Here is a 22,605-nt window from a genome sequence, read left to right on the forward strand (position 1 = left end):
TACTCAAGCTCACAAGGGGATGAGTGACGAGCACATCCATGTCTTCAGGTTGTACTTCACTTGGCAGCATTTAAGCACAACCTGACATTAAGACTAACAGTCTACCCATGACTCAACCTCTCACAGCCTAGTATTATTTAAGGACATGAAAACTCAAGAAATGGAAATGTTGGTGTAAAAATTAATAAGAGGATTTCATTTCAAAGTTCTTATTGTTTCCTCTGCTGCACATAGATAGATGCAAATGACAGAGTTCTTGTGCAGGCTCCCTGGAAAAGCCAGAACGCGGCTAGAGTTTCAGGGTGAGCTCAGCAGCCCTGCAACCTCGAGCAAGACCTTCAACCAAACTCTTGACCCCCAGCTGCCAAACTGGGATAACTCACCCCCAAGCCTACCTCACAAGGCTGTTGCAAGCAAGAAAGAGAGTAAAAACATGTGGCTTCTAGTAAATAATCTATCTTGAAATCAATAATAATACTTTTTAAAAATTAATTAATTTATTTATATTTATACAGAATATTGCTAAATACCCTTGGAGTACCCCATTTCTCCCATCTCACTGTCCAAGTTCGATCCTTTTCTAGTGCTCTAATTAAGTCTTATTTCCTCTAAAAAGTCACCCCTGCATGTGCACACACAACACAACATTAAACTTTCACTCTTCTGAACTGTTAGCCTGCTTATTACTGTTCTTTCTACTTGCTTTGGTATTTAATTATGTATTCCAGGAATTGGCAGACTTTTTCTATAAAAGTCCAGATAGTAAATATTTTAGGCTTTGCAGACCATACTGTCTGGCACAGTTACTCGACTGTGCTATAATAGCACAACAGCACCATAGATGATACATAAATGAGTGGGCATGGCTATGTTCCAATAAAACTTTATTTATAAAAACAGATGAGACTGTAGTTTGCAACTCCTAATCCATAGCCTGGCCTTGTTCTTGAGTGCTTTTATTTGTGCTTTTTTTTGCCTACCCAGTGAAATTGTCAGGACCTTAAGAACAAGAGTCTTTGTTAGGCGTTCATAATGCCCTATTCCTCGCTTCTCCTGAGCCCAGCACCTGGTTCAGTACAGACTCATTAGATTAAACTATCTCATGGGAAAATTGTGTATTTATTGTGAATAGAAGAACTTAGACAACCAAGCCATGCCAAATGCCTTGAAAAGTTAAACAAGGGAAAAGAGATGTGTTGTCTCTACGGAAGGAGATGACCATCTGCACGTCAAAGACATAAGTGTAGGAGAAACATTGCCCAATGATCACCGTCAAATCCTGAGGGAAAAGCTATGGAAAACACCTGAAGACCACATGTTCTTGGAATCTGCGCTCTGTGCCTGAATAATGCCATATAAGACTAAGAACATAGAGTAGCCTGAGTTTTTCCTAAGAACATAGTTATAACTCTGAATTCACAGACAACTTATCATTCTTTAGAGGCCACTCTTTTGTCATTATCCTTGAATTTAGAATAGTTTCATTACTGTTTCCCATTTAGATTAATCTAAATGAAATAAAGTTTTCATTTTATGAAAAAAAAAATGTTTTTATTTGGGGAAATATGATACTCCAGGGGCAGATAGGATAGTGGTTAAGAGCAGCAGCCTAGAGTTACACCTAATTCAAATCAATGAGCCTTTGAGTGAGTTGCTTACCCTCTCCGAGCCTCAATGTTCCCTCCGTAAAATAGGAATTTTGTGAAAGTTAAATGAGACCATGTATATGAAGAACTTTGTATATGGCTCAGGACAGAATAAATACTCCATAATTATTAGCATCCAGTAACAGCAATAGTGGCAGTCAAAGTTACAGAAGTAAAAGATATTTCTTTAAGCACAGAACTACCAAAGAACCCAGGAATTCCACTCCTAAGTGTATACTCAAGAGAAATGAAAACCTATGTCCACACACAGAAACTTGCACACAAATGCCCATAGCAGCATTAGTCATAATAGCCAAAGAGTGGAAACAACTCAAATGTCCATCAACTGGCAAAGGGATAAACGAAATGTGGTATATCCATACGATGGACTATTATTTGACCATGAAAAGCAATGAAGTACTGATACACACTACAACATGGAAGAACCTTGAAAACACTATGCTAAGTGAAAGAAGGGAGTTACAAAAGACCACATACTGTATGAGTCCATTTATATGGAGTGTCTAGAATAGGCAAATCCATAGAGATAGGAAGTAGATCCGTGGTTGTCAGGGGCTAAGAGGAGAGGCATAGGGTTGGAGAGAATGAGGAGTGACTATTACTAGGAGTGGAGTTTCTCTTGGGGATGATGAAAATGTTCTAAAAATAGATAATGGTTATTGTTGCACGACTCTGTGAAATACTAAAACCACCAAATTGTACACTTCAAAAGGGTAAATGTTATGGTATGTAAATTATATCTCAGTAACATGGTTATTTTTTTTAAGATGTATCCTTTAAAAAAAAAAGTAAATTAGCTATCCTCATCGAAAATTAATCTGTGGTATATACCTCTTTTCCTTTGATATGAGCTAAATATTTATAGTTTAAGACTTCCACACACAAAAAAATGTGTTATATACAGATACATTTTTAAAGCAGACTAGTTCATACATCCATGATGTTTAAATGTACTTATCAAGGATGTGTACACATAATCTTCATTTATAAACTCCAGTTAGTTGTACGAATTACTCAGAGGCAAGAACTGTGTTGAGGGCCTGTTGTGCACTGCATGTTACCCTGGACGTAGGGACATAGGAGAGAATAAGATCCTAGGGTCATGAAGCTTGTGGTTCAGCAGTTCTTTGCATATCACACCAACCAAGATGATTTGGTCATGCTCCACTTTTCTGTAGTTTATATCATAAAAACAATGAGAATTTTCCCAAATATAAATCATACTATCATCTTAAATCTACCTTTTCAAACCCTTCTCCCCAAGGGCACACCACTCCCATCCCGAGTTGAAAAATCACAGTTCTGGATTCTAGAAGTTTCAATAAGTTCAGGATCCCTAAGTTTTACGTAAAGAAGTAAGGGTCCACCAGGCCATACATGGATTGCATTTTCTTACTTGGAGACCTTTGGTAGAAGAGAGATTCTCAGATTTTCATGAACATAGGAATCCCTGGGAAGCTTGTTTACTGTGCAGATTCCTGGGCCTTAGCAGCAGAAAGGCAAACTGAGTAGGTCTGAGAAGGAGCGCAGGAGACAGAGTATTTAACAAGCACCCCAAGTCACTCTGATGCAAGAACGTATAAACCACGCTTGGAGAAATACTGCTCTCAAAGGTTGGAAACCAATGTGTTGTGGGATGTTTATTAAGCACCAACATTAAACATACACTGTCTAAGCACTTTGGGGAATATGAAAACATGTAGTCTCTCCCACAAGGAGCACATAATCAAGTCCGGAAGACTTGAAAGACACAAGCATCATCGCTGACTGTACATGCTGGACGTGATCAGTAACAAATGAGTGACTAAGACCCTCAGGGCTGTAAGAATTCAGAAGAGCAAAACCACTCCATGCGCCCAGGTGGTTGGTGAACTTTTTGGAGGAGAGGGGTCACTTAGGCCTAACCTCAAAAGGTAACTATGTTTACAAAGAGGAAAATGGAAGAATCTAGAGCAGACAATAAGGGAAATTCGTCTCAGAGCAATTGGCTATAGTGTGTTTATGTGAGGAATAGAAAGAGGCCCAGTTAGGAAAGCAGAGTGAGGCCAAATTCTGGAAGGCCCTATATGCCTGGCCAAAGGACTGAGACTTTACCCATAGAGTGTGGGGACCCACTGAGAACTTTTGAACAGGTGAGTAGCATGCCAAGGTCAGTACTTTAAAAGGATTAATCTGATAATAAGTCACTACGAGCATTTTTGGAATGAAATGATACATAAATGATGGAGCAATAGCATGATAGAAGTAGAATCTAGAATGGATTGGATAAAGAGGAAGACTAGAGATGAAAACCATTTGGAGGGGCTGGGATTAGTCCTCCATGACAGCCTTCCCCCCAAAAGAATAAGCACGCCATCACAGAATTCCTATTTTACTTAAAATAGAAAAGCAATACTAATATTCTTTCTTACGCTCATAACAAGAGAGATGCTAACTTGAAAGAGGCAATTAGGGAGTGAGATTATAATAGCAGTAATAAGGGACATGAAGATAGAAGAAAGGATGTAACCAGCCTTAGAGATTAGAAAAAAAATGACTGTGGGGTAAGGAAGAGAAAGAGATGGAACCCACATCTGCCAAGCCCTGTTTGGAGCTCTCATCCTGAGAACCTTGCTCATGACAGCTACAATGAGAAACGTTGCTTCCCATGAAACTGGTCCACAAACACATTAGAAGCAACCTTTACAAATGGCCACAGTGACTACCTAGGAAAATCTGATAAGACTCTTAACCAGAAAGGGAGATTCGTCATTGTGTAGTAGTTAATAATCATATACCCAAACAATGCTTTATGTTTAAGGAAAGACATCCCTGATAATAGAGCTTAAGGGAGAAAAATAGCAAGTTTAGTTATTATTTGTTAGACAGCTTTTGCCATGTCAACAAACTACGCAAAAACTTAGTAGCTTAAAACATTAAACCATTTCTCACAATTCTGTGGGTAGGCTGGACAACGTGCCTGGTCTGAGTCGGCTTGACTGAAATGGGTAAACAAAAATGGCCTCACTCTCATGGCTGGCAGTAGGCTCAATGTCAGCTGAAGTGATTCTCCCATCCTTCAAAGGCTAACTAGGGCTTCTTCACATGGTGGTCCCAGGGTTTCAAAAGGCAACAAGGGAACCAACCTCAATACACAAGCATTTTTCAACATTTTTCAAGCCTCTGCTTGTGCCACATTTGCTATTGTCCCATTGGCCAAAGAAAGTCACATGGCCAACCACAACCTGTGAAGGCACTTCTCAAGAGCACAGATGGAAAAAGGGGGAAAATATGTGGCCACTTTTACTACCACAGCAAGGTATGTTTAATATATCATGCACCTCTAAAGGAAGTGGCAATTATCTACTTAATTCTGCTTAAAGGATCTAGGAGGATAAGGGTCAAGGTTGGGTTCATGCTGTACTTATCTGAATGTGAATATTGGAACTATTTTAAAAGAAATTCGCAAATATATATTACTGATAAGAAAGTATCAGTAATAAAAGGAGGAGAGAGAGAAGGAAGGAAGGAAGGAGGGAGGAAAGGAAGGGAGGGAAGGAGGGAAGGCTTGTCGAGGAAGAGAGAGAGAGTGAAGGAGGAAGGGAGGGAGAGAAGGAAGGAAATAGGAAGGAGGAAGGGAAAAAGGAAAGAGAAAGATATCTTTCTTGGCATATCTAGCTCATTACTTTGCATTGGCAGAACACTACCAGTCTTATAAAGATCCTAAACTGTCAGGTTGTCCTTACTTGTCTTGTAAAATAGCCTCCTATCTCCTGAACTCTTGCACAGGTCAGATTTTGGCAGCTGTGGAGGAGCTCAACAGTGTATGTCCAGGACCCTTTCAGAGAGCAGAAGCCCAAGTTTCCATTCCACAAAGTGGTAAATGCTTGGACTGCTGGCCCAGCCTTGGAAAGACCCAAGATGCAGACCAGCAACACCCCATTCTTAGGACATAATTAATGCGCTGTTAATTTTTTTTTCATCAACAAAGGATTACCAAAATACCGCATGATTTCCTTCAAAAATGTGACCCTCCCTTTCCTGTCTCATTTTTCTTTTCCTGGATCCAAACGTGGTTTCCATTGGCTTCATGAAAACAGTTATTTCTGTTCATTTTCCTCAACTCGTCTCAGTTCCTTGATCCCGAGGAGTCCAGAAATGCTAAAGCGAACTGTTAGCATGAAATTAAGCTGCTGCTTCTCTCACTCAGAGGCTCTTCTCTAAAACGCCTCTCCTGCTTGTGAGGCCAGTGGCTTCCTCTGTGTCCCACAGCAAACCTCACGGTGTTATAAAAAGCCAACTAACTAAATAATGCCATAGGAATCTTAATGACTAGGGTCGTTTGGCCAACAACATTACACAGTTTTTTCCCCTCAGAATTCAAGCATTTAAAATTACAAATATCCCATCCAATTCAGATTTAATTACCACTGTTCAAACTTTAAGAACTTTTTCGTTTTCAATTATGTAAAATTGGAAATAATGAACTACTGCCAAAGGATGGTCAACTGACTCCTTTTTTAAGGGGGAGCAGGAAAGTTGCATACTTGTCTCTTCCTGATCAAATTTTCTATTGTTGACTAGTCATTTTTCTACCGAACTTCCCCAAATCAGCCAGGTCAACTTCTCTACATTTATCATCAACCAAGAATGAAGTTAACCTGTGATGAGCCCTGATGTTTGATTTGGCCATAGAGATCGTAGTTTCCAGAACAAAAGTCCATGTCTGAGAGCTAGGCTGATGCAAACTCTGAATGGCAGAGGGCATTTTAAGTAAGAACTGTCATGGAAAATCCAGGATTTAACAGTCACCATCAACCCAAACAAACTTGGAGCTACTCCACACCATCCGTTGGGTGAGGAAAGGGAATGGGGGAGGCCAGCACCTTTAGGGCTTCTAAACGATCCCACTCATGACTTGTCCTGCTTCCTGTGAAAGGCTAGACTTTAAAGTCATGCACATCTGGGCATGCTTTAGAAACGTGGCTGCTGAGAAGGCAGGGCTAGGAACAAAGGCTTCCTTCAAGAGAGCCCTACCTATTTGGGAGAAGTCTCCTTGCAGTAATAATGGATTCATGGTAGCAGTTTTCTGAAAATCCATTTCGGTATGCTTTGCAATAGTCCATTGTCTCTAACAAGCATCTTTTAAAAAGAAAAAAATACACAGTTTTCTTTTAGTACCCCAAATCACCTTTTTGAATGGAAAGTACCCATCTACCTATCAAGTAGTTCTTATAATGAGACTGACTTTTGCATTACTGAAAAAGAAAGTTTTATATATATATATACCTATATGTATAGATAGACGGATAGGTGATAGATAGATAGACAGATGATAGATAAATAGATAGATAGATATGGGTGTGTGTATGTGTGTATATGTATATATACTTTATATAATGACATGAATCTAAAGTATGTGTGTGTGTATCCTTATATCATAGCATCCATTTGAATTGGGCTGCGCCTCATCACCACTGGCAGTTCTGTTTACAGGGAAGGACGAGGAACTGGGGTGAGGACTTTATTTCCACTGAGCTTCTTCTTTGGAAACAAGAATCCTTGTGTCTGGGAGATGCTCCCAGTTTCATGTAGGAACAGCATCCTTTATATTGACCACTAAAACCTAAAGCCCTAAGGATTTTTTACCTTAAATGTGTGCTGTTTTGGCTTTGAGGCACATGGAACTGTTTTTAAGAGTATATGTGCCAAGTGGAAAAAAAATCCTTCTTTATCTTTATGCTGGAATTCTATTCACGCTTCTTCATTGCACAATCTTATCTTTGGGGGGTTTTTTTGATGGCCTTCGCTACACATGTCTCCCTCACTCTTCACCCATCTTTAGTATTACAAGGTTTTATGAAGGTTGAACATTTTGTACCTGAGTAACACTTTTTCCCCAGAATATATTTGTATTTACCAAAGTCTCAAATTACCATGGTAACTATCAAGAGTCCCGAAAATGTATGTTGCTTTTTCTGTGCTCAACCTACAGCAAAGTTGCCACCAATGGCCACAGAGATTACATAAGAATTACCTCCGGGGCTGAGAAAAGAGCCCCTGCCTCATTAATTTCTTTCCATTTTAGTGCGTCTTGGGGGAGATTGAACGGCAAACCTAGGAGGATAATAAAAGCATCAATACAGACTCTTCTTGTTCTGTCTCAGGCAGGGAGAGACTGTCCAGTGCCTGTGTGTGCCCAGTCAGTGGTGCAGGGGAGAGAAGAGGAAGTGTTGAAAAACGGAACAGGAAACAGATGGGAGATGTGATCTCTCAAAACTCCCAAAATTCTGAAAAACCTCAGACCAGCCTGGTTGCTTGAAGATTAGAACAAAAGTGAGATCTGTGCATTACCAAAGAGGTCAGCGAAGCAGGCATAGCCAGGAGTCGTGTCACATGGACACCAGATCCTACTGGCTGCAGTTCAGCAGTAGCAGAGGGAAGTGAGAAAGCTTGACCACCACTGAGTTAATTTGGGCCAAGAGCGAGGGAGAAGGGTGACACTGTTGCAATGACAACCTCAACTCTAGCTTCACGTTGACAGCTGAAATCTCTGCAATCATGTGATTTGGGGTTAAGAACACTTCTTTCTTTACTGAGAATTAAGAAGTATTTACCAAGAATTAAGCCCTTGATGGCAGCCAGAGGAAAAGGACTCAGTCTTCCACATCTGCAGGCTTTTGGGCTCTTGGAAGGGAAAGGAGGGAGCAGAGTCTGGAATAAATGGGTTGGGGTCATTTTCAGTGACCCCAAGGCAGAAAGTTCAAAGAATCTAAATGGCTTCATTAAAATTCATCACAAGGTGCAGTTATTTATCTAAAAATGATTCCTATGCCCAAGTTCAGAGCTCTGGGAGAAATTGTTGTGGTGATTGCTTTCCCAGGTTGGAACGAATATCCAGATTTGAATCTTCCTTTTCTTCACTGGTTTGGCAGGTGGGCTGTGGGGAGAGGGGGAGTGATCTCTCCCTAACACCAAAAAGTTGAACCTGCTTCCTGAAGAGATGCTAAAATCTGACAATCCAGCTGACCTCCCCCTAACAAAGACAGAGAGCAATGCCATCCAGCAATCCCAGACACCCCTCCCCCTCCCAGGCAACTGCATTTCACTTGTGGCCTTGCACAGCCTGTGGTCAGGAAAGAGCCTTTGAACACATCTCCAGGGCTGCAGCGATTAGAAGGTCTTTGATTACTCAGCTCAGCTGGTCCTCCCTTCTCTCTATTTCTCTCCTCTCCTCCCTCAGCCCCCTTCACCTTACTCAGTAGCCCAGACAGGTTTTTTTTAAGCAACCAATTTTTTTTCCTCTCTTTTCATTTTCCTATAGCATCCTAAACCTCAAGATGTGGTTAACACTAATCCTGATTTATTTAGGGTTTATCTGCATTATTAATTCCAATCATGAAAAAAAAAGTGCTCCAAGCCCTAGTTTGTATACAAAGTTTGGGTGTTTGTGAAAGGGGCCAGCAATCCCTGGGAAATATATTTTCTTTAGATACCTTTGAAATCCAAACAACTTTCTTTTCTAGTCTGAAAATGTTCCTTGAGATGAGTCCCATCCTTCACAATTTCATTTATTATTATTTTCCCCCCATCAATATCCTTTGAAGCTGCTTCCTGCATTAATCTGGACTTAATATGGATTTAAACATTTACAATGGGAAATAATTTGGGTTAAAAAATAATCTTCCTTGATAAAGCTAGAAAAACCCCCACAACTGTCACCATCTCTGACAGCCAGGAATGGAATGAGATTTTTGAATATGCATATTGAAGAAAAGGGAAAGCAAGACTAACAGGGTGGATGTTATATTTTATGTTTGTCAGCTGTTATGACTGACTGGAGTTGAGTGATATCCAGGGTCTTGACTCGTTGTTTGAATGAATTCATCATCACTCAGAACATACGAACAGTTATTTGGTACATACGATGTACTAAAAATACCTTCCGCAACTGTGAGGGAAGGCTGTCTCTCAGAGGGAGCAGCCTGCACCCATCGCTCACAGAGGAGCTGCCCAATAACTAACAGGTTCCAACCCCCTTCCCACCCATCCTTTCCATTTTTCCATTCTTCAGTCTATTAACTGGTATAACGCTGGAGGTAGAAAGTTCACATTTCTTTGACTAGGCTCCAGGCAAGGCCAGGATTCTCCAGGGAATTCTCCCTGGATTTGACTCAAGGAGCACACGGGGATTGGAATATTTTCATGGGAATTTAAAGGAATTCAGATTTGACCTGCAAGTCTACTTTATCAGACTTCAACACTTCAGGCAGTCCTAAAAGTGTTTGGATTTCTTGGGAACTTGACAAAAGGGGCTAGGCTGAATCTAAGAAGTGCCCCTTTTCCAGGATGGAAAATAATGTGGTATGGATTTCACTACTCTCCATTCCTATGCCTGTGTCAGACATGACTAATCAAACACAGCATCCTTTCCCATTGAGCCAGGAGGCAGCCTCTGTATCCTTCTCAACACAATGGCTTGGGAGCCACCTGCAGTGGATCAGATTTGGAAGACACATCGAAAGTTATTTTACATTCCTGCTGGGCCCTGAACCACTTGGGGAGACTCTTGGCTGATCTCAGGCTTTTAGCATTCCCCTTCAGCCTATGTTGTGCATTACTGCTGGCTCCTATTCCTGTTCTTGATAATATGGGGCCGTGGTGTTGGGAACAATTCCGGAAAGGCTATACAGACCAATGTGAGGGCAGGGGTCCTTTGACTGCTGGAGCTCTCAGAACCACCAGTGCTAACCAGGCAAATTGGAAACTCAGAAGGAGCCACCCTATTCTTGTTCCTGAGCCCCAGAAAGTCTGACTCCTGTGGATTTCCTTCCAGCATCCCTCAGTCACTTGGGCCAGGATATAAGGTAGCTGGGATAATCTTCTGATCACTTGACCACTCAGAACCAATTATATCAGATTCAGAGGAGTCTCACAGCTCTTCAAGGCCTTCCTCCAATGTGCCTCTGACGGGTTCATCAGGCTCATTCCTCTCGAGGTCCCTGTCACATCAGCCAGTTGCCATACTCCACACAAGACAGTTCTTCCCCATCCAGGAAATCCTTTCCAGTGGCCACACACTCTCCTTCCCCCTCTAAGACGTCTGCCCCAGCTAACTGACTCTCGTCTTCACTCTGTGTCCCTCACCAATTTTCATCTGTGCTGTACACTTCAATAACATTTACCCCTTTCCAAAGTAATATAAATTCATTGTAGACATTTTAGAAAATACAGATATACAAAAAAGTGGAAAATTAAAATGACTTGTAATTCCATTAGGATATACATGATTTTCCTTTTATGAAATATTTCTTTTTTATTGTAAAAAATATACATACTTAAAGAAAGTGAATTTTATAATTTCTTATATATAAATTATACCTTAATAAGCTGAGCATGTATCTATATATTATACATAGAAAAGAGTACATATAGTGTGCATCTGAACTTTATATGCTTTTTAAACAAAAACAAGGGTTTCATATTTTGTGTACTCTATTGAAAAGTCTGTAAACTTTGTTGTCTATAAACTTTTAGATCCTAAAACATAATAGCTGAACAATCTTAGGGCACATACCTACATTTCCAGTATTCCAAAGATATGTCAATGTTTGCCCATTCTTTTTTAAATTTCTTAACAGCTTTATTGAGATAAAAATTACATACCAAGCAATTCACCCAAAGTGTACAATTTAATGGTTTGGGGTATATTCACAAGGTTGTGCAACTATCATCACATTCAATTTTAAAACATTTTCAACACCCCACACCCCTGACAGTCATTCCCACGCCCATTCTCCGCCAAACCCCCTCAGCCCTAGTCAGACACTAACCTACTTCCTGTCTCTGTGAATTTTCATGTTGTGGACGTTTCGTGCAAATGGAATCATTCAATATGTGGACTTTTGTGACTGGCTTAGCGTGTTTTCAAGATTCACCCATATGTTGTAGCATTCCTTCATTCCCTTTCATTCCAAATAATATTCCATTCTGTTTGCCCATTCTCTGCAAGAGTTTCTGGTTTTCGTTTTAGTGATGTCAATTGCAGTACTTTACTGAATTCAGTAGCCCTCACATCTCCCATCTGTGCACACTTGAATTGTTCCAGTGATTATTTTTTGTAGGATTCTACTGAATTTACAAAGAATCTTAGTTCAGTTCAGTTCAACAGATACATATTGAGTGTTGAAATGTGCAAGGTTCTTTGTTAGAAAATGCTGAGGATACAAATATGAATGGCTATAGCCTCTGTCATTCAGGAATTTACAATCTATTTATATCAAATCAGGAGAGCAAACCATGTCCACGAGTTACTCTTTAACTTTTAACTAATATTTTAATTTATGTTATTTGGGTATTGACGTGTAAATGTCTTTCAAGTTTATTCCATGTGTTTTTATGTTTATACTATGGTATTCTATAAGCCACTCAAAAACAGAAACTATGGGTTCTATTTCTTTTGTGTTATAGTAATGTTAATGATAATCATAATTACAGCAGCTACCATTTACTGTGTATTTACTTTATTTGATCTTCAAAACAATCCTGTGAGTTGGCTATAGTTATTTTCATTTGCAGATGGAGAAACTGAGGCTTGGAGTGATAAAGCAACTTGCTGAAGGTCGCTCATCCGGTAAGGATGGTTGCTGGACTACACTAGGCCCCAGCTGCTTAGAGAACATTCTTAGCAGCCAGTAGGTGATAATTGTCCACCTGCCACCGTGGCAGGCAGCTCTGCATTTTGGTCTGGGCAACCTGAACTAGTCTCTGGGGGTGATAGACAAAGTCAAAGGGTCTCAAATCTTCATCCTGTGGCATTTGTGGTGGTGTCCATTTCGTTATTCTCTTTTTTTCTTTTTTGAGGAAGAGTAGCTCTGAGCTAACATCTGCCACTAATCCTCCTCTTTTTTGCTGAGGAAGACTGGCCCTGAGCTAACATCCGTGCCCATCTTCCTTGACTTTATATGTGGGACGTCTACCACAGCATGGCTTGACAAGGAGTGCATAGGTCCACACCTTGAAACTGAACTGGTGAACCCCAAGCCACCAAAGTGGAACGTGTGAACTTAACCGCTGTACCTCCAGGCCGGCCCCCATTATTATCTTGACAATGATGGAAAACATAACTCCCCAAAGGGCTGCCTCTGCTTGGTACAAGAAATCACTGGATGTCATCTTTGGAATTTACCGTTTTGGAGTCAAACTTTAGAAGATGCACTCAGAAATAACAAATTAGGAACCTCTCACACCCCAAAATGTGCCATTTGGCGGAGCAGCGTGACAAACGGCAGGATGTGAGAACTCAGGCCTCTGATGTTGGGCCTCTAGAACAGTCCGTCTACCTTCCTAAGACACACTGGACTGGACTGTGCTGGCATCTTCAACAAGAAGGCAAGTTACTCCATGAGTCCACATATCACAACGAAGACACTCAATAAATATGAAAGAATAATGATTGTTTCTTTCACATTCGCTGACAGGATAAAATCCTGGTAAAGAGCCTTTAAGGTCTAATTACTTCGTAGGCACTGAAACCAAACTGCTAGCTGAAAAATTAATTGTGGAGCCGTCGAAGATAGAGTTGTAGGAAGTTGTTTTGAACAGTGGTGTCACTCTGAAACGCCACGTAAGATGAGGAGCAATAAACACCAATGCAAACTGCCCAAAGTAACTGAGCGAGAGGAGGCTAGAGGTGCAGCTGGCACGGAACGGACTCCCATTCATTTGCTGTTTACTTCAGTACACAAAATATGTGTTGAGGGAGTGACCAACTGAATTAATTATTTAACACAAAATGTCATTAGGGACATTGAGAACAATATGCATATGATCTCCATAGCACCAGTGAAGGCCCGAAATATTAATAACAGCAATTACAATATAATTAACATTTACTGAGCACTAGCTATGAGCCAGGCCCTATTTCAAGTGCTTTAAATATATTATCTCATTTAATCCTTACAACAAATTGTGAGGCAAATATTGTCCTCATTTTTAAAATGAGGACATGGAGGCACAGAGAAGTTAAACAACCTGCCCAACATCACACAGTTAGTAGTGAAAAAAAAAAAGAAAATGCTCAGAATTTGCCAGGCTTAGGCATATCCACTATGCCATTCTTTAATTTCTGAAGATATCACTGAGTTTCCAGGATCTTAAAGAAATATCCAGAGATTATCCAGTCCGTAGTTTTCAAACTGTTCCATGGAACCATGGAAGTCGCTTCAGAAGTTCTACCAAGAATAATATTCAAAGAGATTTATGCACCCCTATGTTCATCACAGCATTATTCACATTAGCCAAGATATGGAAGCAACCCAAGTGCCCATCAATGGATGAATGGATAAAGAAGATGTGGTACATATATGCAAGGAAATACTACTCAGCCATGAAAAAAAGACAAAATTGTGCTATTTGCAACAACATGGGTGGACCTTGAGGGTATTATGCTAAGCAAAATAAGCCAGACAGAGAAAGACAAACACTGCATGACCTCACTCAGATGTGGAAGATAAACAAACTCATGGATGAGGAGAACAGATTAGTGGTTACCAGAGGGGACAAGGGTGGGGTGGAGTGCAAAAGGGGTAAAGGAGCACATATGTATGGTGGTAGATAAAAACTAGACAATTGATGGTGAACACGATGCAACCTATACAGAAACTGATATATACTAATGCACACTTGAAATTACACAATGTTATAAGTCAATATGACCTCAATAAAATAAAGTAAAAAAAAAAAAGAGTATTTTTGCCAAACAGGGATGAATTCAGCTCCCTGGGGGAAATACTTGCTGCTTGAACTTCCTTTAAATATTGGATTTCCACACAACATTTTGTTTTCATACAAAAGAGAGAAAGAGTATTCCATTGGTATAGGTCAGTGGCTGGCAGATGTTTTCTGTAAAGGGCCAGACAGTAAATATTTTAGGCTTTGCAGGCCACAAGGTCTCTGTCACAACAACTCAACTCTACTGTTGTAGTGCAAAAGCAACCATGAACGATATGTAAATGAATGAATGTGGCTGTGTCCCGATAAAACTTTATTTATAAAAGTAGGCAGTGGGCCACAGTTTGCTAACCTCTGGTCTACATCATCCCCCTGCAATCAACTGGAGTTTGTCTAAACTTTCTAAATAGGGGTTGTCTTGCTTACACACACACAGGAGGTATATTGTCCAAGACCCCTATATTTATTAATGCCAGTCATCAGAAAACCCATGCCACAGTTTAAAGGAAAGGAAACTAACGTGTATTGAATGTGAACTTTGTGTTGAGTACTCTACTAATGGCTCTACATCAGAATTAATCCTCAGCATAACTAGGTAAGGTGAACGGCATGATCCCTCTAACAGAGGAAACTGAGGCTTAAATAGGAAACTGAGGTGAAAATAGTAGCTAGAGTCAAACCAAAGTCTCGCTATATGCTATCACATCGTGTTGACGCGGCTTAAAGCCACATCGCCTGACCGGAAGGTCATTGATAAGTCATCTTCAGTCAATTCGTCTCTAGGAAAAACCATTCAAGTTCACTTCATAACATCACTTTGCTCCTCCTCGGTGCTTCACCATCTCTATTAAGTTAGAGACTTAAACACTAGGGCCACCATTTCTCTATGAGCTTTCCCAAGCATAAGACAAGAGGAGAATAACCTTGCAATTTCGATAAGCTGTTCTCCAATTTATGTTTTCTAGTCATTCATTGTCTATCTTGGTAGGTTGCACTGGGGTTTGTATTAGCTGGTGATCCTCCATGATCCATATGTCTTTTATAAAGATCATTTTTTTCTCCATCTTTTTTTTTTTCTACCTCCTGTTCTTGCTATGCTGGGAAATTTCAAAATTCTAAGTCTTCAGTAACCTCTTTTTGTCAAACCTCTTTTTTCATTTCATGGCACTACCAGCTTGGTTATATGCCACCAGCAGATAAAGAAATCTAATTTCTTCCTCCTGCATGGGATAGGTTGAAAATGTGAGGCTGAGCTACTGGTGGTCGGAATACTAAATCTCTTCCAGAACACACATTCGTTGTCTTTTTTCATGTTCACCAAAATGCCTTGGAATGGAAGGATCTCTTACATCTATTTTTAATTTGTTCTGGATTGGTTTCCTTTCAAGAACCGATTAACCCCATGCAACTGGCAATATGAGGTTGGTGCCATCCCAGAAGTCAGTGATAGCATCGCCTCTAGTGGCTCTCAGTTCCAGAAAAATCCATGTCCTCAAGCTACCATAGCCCACCTCCACTACTGAAGGGGAACCCAGCTGGCTGTGAAACAGAAGAGAAATCCATCACATGTGGAAAACTCAGCCACCGATAAGCAGCTCTGCAGGCCTTTCATTTGGGGACAGACCACGGAACTGGCCCACCAGCAACAGTCAAACAGTCTTTAGCTGTGATCGGCCACTTCCATCACCTCCGAGACTGGCAGGTTTCCAATAAAGCCAATAGCCCCCTCCCTCAGGGTAAGGTCATCAGCAGGAGGCAGGCATTGTCGGTTAACCCAGCAATTTGACAACAGTGTTAGCTTACACTCTATTAGCCAGCAGCTACACCCTGACCTCTGACCCTGACATTGACCTCAGACGGCCCTCTCCTGAGGTAGACTCTGATCATCTGATTTGGCCCGCCCTGCTGGTTAGCATGAGAGAAGGCCCCTCAGTACCAAGCAGGTCTCCCTGGTCACCTCTGCTCCCAACAGAAGACATAGGCTTGAAGTACAGAAACAAGCCAGAGTTGAACCCAAGATGCCAAAGGTGAAAGTTCAGAAGCATATCCATCAGCAGCCTGTCACCAAAGGACGATGTAAGAACTATGGAAGCTTTCAGCGCAGGAATAGCCGTTGTCTCCAGACAGTTCTGCTCCTTAATGGAAAAGACATATCAAAATATGGCTTACAAAATACAAAATAATGGACTGAGATGTACATTATATGAGGGTGTTAGATTGCAATGTACTTTACAGTGGGGGAATTAGATTGAAGTGTTATGCCAGGGTAGTTAGGTTGAAATATGGATTATCCTAGGAATGTTAGCTTGAGATGTGCTTTATAACACAGTTGTTAAATTAAGATGTGCTCTTCAGTGCAGGCATTAGCCTGAGATGTGCATTATAGCAAAATTGTTAGGGGAAGATGTGGATTCCACTTTGGGAGGGGGAGAAGAGAGAGGAAAACACCTTGTATTGAATATTATTCAAGGTTACGGAATGTCTTCTGCATTATGTGGATTTTAGGAGTTTGATTGCAGGGGAATGAGAGCATGAAGTATATAAAATGCTCCTTCCCTTCTCCTTTCTCCCCAGTCAAACAATCTGCCACTTTCCCCACTTTTCCTGTTAGGGACTTAAAGGCCTCCCCCATCAATAAAAACATTAGCTCACTAAACAGCCTGATGGCTTTTCCTTCCCTGGCTTAACCCTTCGGGAGCTGGGGTTTCCTTTGGATTTGTAAAGATATTGATCCCAGATAATGTTTGCTTTTCTAACTCTCTCTTCCGTGGACTTGATGGATAGGTTCAGGGCTCCATCTCGGCAGCCAACTCACCGCAGCTACCCAGGGAAAGGGGAATGGAAGGCGAGACAAGTGTTCAGTAGTTAACACCATTGGAATGCTTTCCCTGGGATGGACAGGCAGAAACGCAGTGGCTGGGGAGAAATGTGGGGGCTCCAGTCCCTTTCAATCAGCACAGGATTTCACTTTCGATTTTCCTCATTCTTATCCTGATCCCTCTACCAGTATTTCTTTACTTCAGCTTAGAGTGTTGTATAATTTCTAATGAATATCAGATGCTATCTCGAGGTTGGCCGCCCTGAGTTGTGTTTTTAAAGACTGGCTTTCCAGTTAAAGAAAGTGCTTCTCTGCAGCATTATCGATATAGATGAATACAGGTAGCTGTGTGGTTTACTTATGATGCCGGTCTAGGTGGGGCCAGTTTGAATAAACCCTCACCCCAGATACAAATCTTACCCAGGAAAAATAAGTGAAGCGAAATGGGAGCATCATTTTGCTCATTAACCACGCGGCCTGCAAAAGTTCACCAGCCGTCTCCCCAACAGTGTGTTTGTTCTTTCTTCTCTTCCTTAGCTTGGAAGATATAATTTACAGCCTCCAGAAGTCTAGCCGAGCGTGATTGGATGGTGTCCAGCTTTGCCGGAATCAGAGAGGTGAGTTCCAGCCTTCTTGTTTCTCAATGAAAGAAAATGTTATACCAGGTGAGTTCACGCAGTCAAAAAGACTAACCTGCCAGACAAGGGCACCAAACAAAACCAAACAGTTCAAAGGAAATTGTGGTGTTACTAGACACCCCTGCATTGTGCCTTGAGGTTCCAGGAAAGAGGCAAGCGGCCATTTCTGTGTGCATTTTGTCAGGCTCTATTTCTCTAGATAGAAAAGTGAGTTTTGCTGCAGGACAACAGTATTACCTTCCCTGGCTGAACTTGCTGTGGGTCAAACACAAGACATGTGACAGAAATATGCTGGCCAGGTGAAAAGCAGCTCCACCCACCTGGTGTGTCTTTGCCAACTTTAGTCTCTTTGTCGGCATTCCCACTCCTCCTCTCCGAGAGCATTTCCTGGTGAAAGACTTTTTAAAAGTTTGCCTTATTCTCCAGCCTGGTGTGGGTGTCCATTCCTGCCTCATTTTCTGACATCACATTTTCCTTAAAAATAGGCTATGAGAGCTATTTCTATCCCCTGTCAAGGGATCTGTCCAGCCAGACTCCCACGGGATGTAGGAATGAGTTTAAAACCAATCCTGGAGAAGAAAAAAAAAAAAGAGGGTTGGCTTAGACCCAGACTCCATTTTTAAACAAATCTTCTGTTGGGTCAAGTGAGATATTTGGGGCCCCTCCCTATGAGAGGGATTACAATATGGTTCCCTTGAAACACCACCTGAAATCTCGCTCCAAAGAAGAGACCAAATAGCGTCCCGACAGAATCACGGTGGCCTGGTGGTCAGAAGCAGTTTTGGAATCAGTCCCACCCCCATCACTTAATTGCTTTGTGAATTTGGGCAAATCACTGGACTTATTTGAACCTCAATTTCTCCATCCACAAAATGGGTCTAACGGTAGTATCAATTTCACAGGGATATTACAAGGATCACATGGGCTAATGCACATAAAACACCTAGTCTTATGCCGGCCTCAGGTTAATCCCTCAACAAACAGTGGCTGTCAGCTTTATAACTTTATTGCTATACTAGCAGGTGTAACAGTGAGCCTGTTTACCTCGGGCTCCCGCAGTGTAGCCTTATCATATACCACACCAACCCTCATGCGCTCATTAACGCACCTGGTTTTAGAAACAGGCTGTGTCTCCTAGCCTCGCTCCTTTACAGAAGCACCGTTTATGAGGATTTTCTCTGTACAGGAAGAAGGGCAGCCCCGCCTATGAGAGGAGAAACAGATTAGAAGGGCCTCACTGATGGAATATAATCCCCGCTCTGTACTCTCTGGTAACTAGCCATGATTGTGTTTCAAAGGTAACAGCTCATCTCCACCACAGGGATTGGCACACAGTCCACAAATAGGGCCTAATGTGATCCGACAGGCCTGATTTCTCTAGATATATGTTAAAACAACATGCCCAGTGCTGATGGCTCCAAGGTCCTGACCTTTAACGAGGACTTATGACGTAAGGCAAGCTGCCTAGGAGAGCAAGCAGGGCAGAAGGCCAGAGGGACAAGGTCATTGGCTAATGAAGTGGTCAGCATTGAGTTTCTGTCACTCAGCTGGTTAAGAGGCAACTGAGAGGGAAGTAAAAGAAAATGGGAACATTTAAGAAACAAAGGGATGGACCACATTTGAGCTAACACTCCAAAACCGAACTGATGTTGTCAGAAGTCAGGGTGACGAAATGCAGCACATCTGAGCCTTCATTGTGGCCATGTTCAGTTTTACCTGCTGAACACAGGCTGGTTGAAACAGCTTTTGAAAGAAGCTAACATTATATAAATTCCAACTAGGAATGAAAATGAACAGGTACTAACCCAGCCTGCTCTTTGGTTCAAATCGGCTTCTGACACATAGGAAGGAAAAGTACTCAAGAAAGTGGGCTTGGAAATGGATTCCAGATCGATTCTCTCTGGGCTCTGGGCAAATACCCTCTGAGCTTCAGCATCATTATCTGGAAAACTGGTAACAGTACCCACCTCAAAGTGCTGGTAGAATTAGGGGAGACAATTCATGTCAAGGGCGTAGTATGGTGCTTGGCACAAAGCTATCACTCAAATGTGAGCACTTATTATTGTTATTCAACATGCTCTAACAATCTTAGAGAGAAGTGTGGGGCTTTTTTTTTTCCTTTTTTTCCCAAAAGCCCCCTGGTACATAGTTGTATATTTTTAGCTGTGGGTCCTTCTAGTTGTGGCATGTGGGACACCGCCCCAGCATGGCCTGATGAGTGGTGCCATGTCCGCACCCAGGATCCAAACTGGTGAAACCCCAGGCTGCCGAAGCGGAGCGCATGAACTTAACCACTCGGCCATGGGGCTGGCCAAGTGTGGGGTTTTTAAAAAATGGATAATAAATTGGGTGTTGTAAAGTAAGAAAACAACTCAATCAGTTTCACAGCGGCAATTTCTAATGCTTCCCATTGGGCAAGTTCTTCAGACTCTCACCAAGCCAACAAACATTTGCTGAAAACTAATGAGTGCTGAGCACTATGCTAGGTCTTGGGATGGGGTTGTATATGGATCAGAATCATTCCCGACTTCATTCTTCACAGCCTCACTGGGGAGGCAGAAACTTCGAGACTTACAGCATAAGTGGTAGTATATTTCAAGACTATAGTATGGGTGGGGGCAACCAACTCTTCCTGAGAGCATCAGAGAGAAGTTAAAGAGATGAAGACGTTCATATCTGTTATAGCACTTGATTGTCCAAATGATGCCTTGGGGGCAGGTAAGACTGATCACTCTCCCCCATTCATTTTATATATAAAGAGGTCAAGACCCAGTCAAGTTACCCTTGCCTTTGTTTGCAGTAGTTTGTAGTAGAACTGAGACCATTATCTCAGTCCCCACACTTCCAGGACGGAGCTTCTTGGCAGTATCAGAATGAATCATGACCCCTGATGCCCATCCGAGGTCCTAACTACCGCTATCATCAAAGCCAGATTTAACCCACCTCTTGAACATCCCAACACACAAAGATGTAGAGGATTTCAGTTCCATGTCCTGAATTAACTAAAAGATTCTTTCAAAACTTTTCCCTCTCGTTTCCCAAAGTGAAACACTATGGGCGAGGGAAAGAAGCCCTGAGTGGACAGATGGAGGAGCAGCTCGCTGGGCTCAGCAGTGCAGGGTCTCCCTCCAGTCCCACCACCACTGATGCCTCAGGTCCCCAGATAGGGAGTCATCGCCCCTGCCCACCTCTGTTACAATGATGATCTGAGGATGAACTGAAAGCACTGATCTGAGGAAGTGCTTTGAGTGTTGAATGGAGGGCATAAGGTTCCATGGAAATGATTATCAAATTAGAATGGAGTAGCCTGGGAATAAAGAGGTCGAGTGTCACCGGGGCAGCCAACTCTCTATTCCCATCATAACCCAACCCAACCTCTTTCTCAGAATTCAGTTCCTTGGGATTTTGGGGGGTTTGGAGACTAGTAGAGCAGCACAAATGCTCATATCCCATTAACCAAGGCTGCTATCTTTCTTTCTTTCAAATATGCACCCAGATTTAAGCTTATTTTCTGCTTATAAAGATAATATATAATCTCTTTTTAAGATGCAAGAAATTTATCAAAGCATAAAGAAAGTTAAAATAACCCTAAATTCCACCACCCAGAAACAAACACTGTTAACTTGGACTACATCCTATCAGATGTCTTCTGCATACATAAATATATATGTGTCTTATTTTATGTCGTGGTATCATATTACACATGCTGTCCAAAACAATATACCATGTCAGTGAATTGTAGATTTGTATGTTCCTTTTCAACGATTGCACTGCATTCCAGTGTTGGATGTACTGTCAGTTATTTAACGAATCCCCTAAGGATGAGCAGTAATTTTATTATAAACGATACTCTAATGAACATCCTTGTGCTTGGTGAATCTGTCCAATTGTCTCCTTAGGATAAATTCCCACAAGTTGGAATCGCTGGGGAAGCTGTTCCCTTCAGCCAAATGATAAGAGAGAATTCACATGGAGCGGTGAGGGAATAAAGGGACAATGACCAGTCAAGCTGACGAGTCCCATCAATCCTGACCTGTGACGATTGCAGGAACCCTTATCCATTCATCCATGGGGAAAGGAGGGTGAAAGAAGGTGAATTTTCATATCCCTGAGATTGACATCATGACCTGAGGGTCTAGAACTAGATGACTGTGTTCCTTCACTTCCCCACTTCCTGTGCTTCCTGCCCTGGCCTTTAGATCCATTGCACATCTTATAGCCCACTCTGCAGCACTTTCGTCCCCTCGTCTCAACCATCAGTCAGTGGGTTCCATTTTCTCTTGACTGGGCTTTCTTTCTGATGCTTTTCTCCATATGGGGCCCAAAGGTTGATTAACTCTTTTGGGTAGAAGTAGGCACTGATAGCATCCAAGCAGTGAGTTGAGTTGGGTGATTACACTGCAATGTTTTAATTTGCCTTTGGACAAATTCCATAAGCTTTCCCAAGAAAATCTCTCATTAGATGTAATCATTTAATTTAAGAACAGTTGGGAGAGGAAGATGAGCTAAGATGACAGATGGAGGAATGCAGATGTGTGTGTCTTAGAGAGACTCAAAAGCGCTCTGAGGATTTGGCATCCAATGAAACACAATGTCGGCTTTTAGTGCTCGTGTCCAGGAATTTGAGAAATTTTCAAGAAATCATAAAAATACAGAGGTTTTCTCGGATGACAAGAAGTTTTCATTATTTTCTCTTGTGTGTAAAAACGTAACAAGGTCAACTAAAGAACTAGATACCCCTCTACAGACCCCCCAAATCCAGCAAACACAA

At 41.6% G+C, this 22,605-nt stretch overlaps 1 long non-coding RNA gene across 2 annotated transcripts in view; it reads left to right on the top strand.

Moving 5' to 3' along the window:
• Nucleotides 1–22,605, top strand: part of LOC123281727 (uncharacterized) — a 689,591-nt gene that overhangs the window by 636,256 nt on the left and 30,730 nt on the right. For both annotated transcript variants that reach the window (XR_011499118.1, XR_006521407.2), the window contains exon 7: nucleotides 17,734–17,813. This is a non-coding gene — a long non-coding RNA (uncharacterized lncRNA). The remainder of the gene's footprint in view (nucleotides 1–17,733; nucleotides 17,814–22,605) is intronic.

This window comes from Equus asinus, chromosome 28, assembly GCF_041296235.1.
Source record: "Equus asinus isolate D_3611 breed Donkey chromosome 28, EquAss-T2T_v2, whole genome shotgun sequence".
NCBI classification, from domain to species: domain Eukaryota; kingdom Metazoa; phylum Chordata; class Mammalia; order Perissodactyla; family Equidae; genus Equus; species Equus asinus.